A 2,283-nucleotide genomic window follows, 5' to 3' on the forward strand; every position below is an offset into this window, starting at 1 on the left:
CCATCACAGATCTGCTTTCAGACCCACACACAACTCCATTTGTTTTCATTCCCTACAGCTGACACCTCACCTCCAGTCCATCTCTCTTTTCTGATGAACACGTAAAGGAGCTCTCTTCTTTCTTTTTTGCAGAAGTCATGAAAGTCCTCATTCCTTGTGAACTTGACTGACTTGTGTCATAGAGCCTGGAGACTTGATACAAAGCTGCAAACCCTGCGGTGCTTGCGGTCCCTTTGAATGATCAGGTTTGTTCTCTTTGTGTGTGGAAAATCTGCCTCTGTTCTGTGCATCAGAGAACATTGTGATTTGTGTCCCCGGGATGTACTGTTGACATAACAGAATCAGAATATCAGCCAATTTGCATGTCTATATTCATTACATTTAATGAGTTTTACAGAATAAAAATAGTTCTGAATGAATTTGGACTTTGTTTAACTGTTTGTTTCTCCTGTGAAAATAATGGATGGAAGTTTACTTGTCCACATGATTCAAACAGAAGAGTCTTGTGCCGTCTTTAATATTAATATTTCACTGTTATCTGCATATTCATCTGTTTCAGTCACATGATTTTTTTCTGATCATCCAACATATTTGTATCTATCAGCTGGACAATATAATGGCAATGACTACAAAAACACATGAACAGAGATATCAAGACAAAACACTGAACATTGGATATGATCCATACCGGGACCCAGAAAAACATATTACAGATCTCAAGCTAGCAAAGACCCAAAGTCTTATTTTTATTATTCATACTTTTTATTTTCTTCTCTTGGCATTTTGCCATTTGTCAGTGTTATAAGGATTGTGGAATAAATATTTGGTAGCATATGTGCTAAATGTTTTCTGTGACCTGATCTGAAACAAATGTAATTATCTTTTATTCATTTTTGTAAAAAAAAAAAAAAAAAATCATGTTTGTGTATTTCAGCTGTTTATGTGTTTATTCCCCACTATTTACTTACACCCCATTGGTGGTTATAAATATGGTGGATGAGCAGAAAAAGTCATGTGGCTAAAACAATTATTATTATTATTATTATTATTATTATTATTATTATTCATTGTAAATGATTTTTTTCTTGGAATAAAGTAAAAAATATATTGACTGTGTATAAAGTGCTGCAGTGAAATTTGTAAAAGTTGTTTGTGCAAAACGTTTTTAAAATAAATTTGATGGTCAGTTTGTTTTTTTATTTTACTTTTAATTTATTTGTATTATATTTTATTACAAAGGAAAACCAAACTGATTGACAGAACCCAAGAATGACTCAGTTTATTATTATTAAATTATATATAATTCATTATTATAAAAACAATTATTCCACATTTACAAGGTTGCAATAATGTTGTGCTTTCGGCTGAAATTTTAGCAATGCGAAATAACTATTGTTACTTTGCAAGGCTGTAACCATATTTAGGCTAACAGTTTGAAAATAGTTCATATCCGTTGACCACAGGCAGTGTCTGTGGCTAAAGTGATTTTTTAGAGCAGTTGCTGGATAATGTTTAGCTCTCATGTTGAATGTGATGGGTGAGAGGCAGTCTCTTCTTTGGCGTGATTTTGATCATATCTTCCTTCTCTCACAGAGAGCGTGTTTTGGATAGACAGTATGGCGCCCGGTTGCTTCTGTGTACATTACGGACAGACGTGAAGCTCTCAGCTGAGAGGGGAGACCTCCGCTGGATCTGGATTCTCAGAGCTGCTCTGCTGAAGAATCCCATTGTCTGGCTTCCCGTGAGTAGAGAGCGGTTCCCAGGACTTGGCTTGTCTAAATAAGCCATGACAGAGTGGACTCCCTCCTGCAATAGCCTCTCTGACTCACTTATCTCTGGCAGACGCACTCTCAACACAAACCAGTGCCGTCTCTCTGTCACACAGCCTAATCTGTAATGTCATGGTTCACTGAAACACTCCCACTCTCTCCAAAAACTGGCACGACCTCCTTCAGCACTCTGGTGATCCAGTACGATTTATACACTACCGATCAAAAGCCTGAGGACGGTACGATTTTTGAATGATTTTGAAATAAGTCTCTTTTACTCAAAAAGGATGCATTTATTTGATTAAAAGTACAGTAAAAGGTGCAGTATTTATGAAATATTACTATAAAGAAAAACTCTTATTTATTTGAATGTATTTTAAAATGTAATGTATAAGCTGAATTTTCATCATCATTACTCCAGTCTTCAGTGTCACATGATCCTTCAGAAATCATTCCAATGTAGCAACATTTCTTCTTCTTATTATTAATCTTGAAAACAGTTGAGGGAAAGTAC

The sequence above is a fragment of the Carassius auratus genome, chromosome 38, assembly GCF_003368295.1.
Source record: "Carassius auratus strain Wakin chromosome 38, ASM336829v1, whole genome shotgun sequence".
Classification (NCBI taxonomy): domain Eukaryota; kingdom Metazoa; phylum Chordata; class Actinopteri; order Cypriniformes; family Cyprinidae; genus Carassius; species Carassius auratus.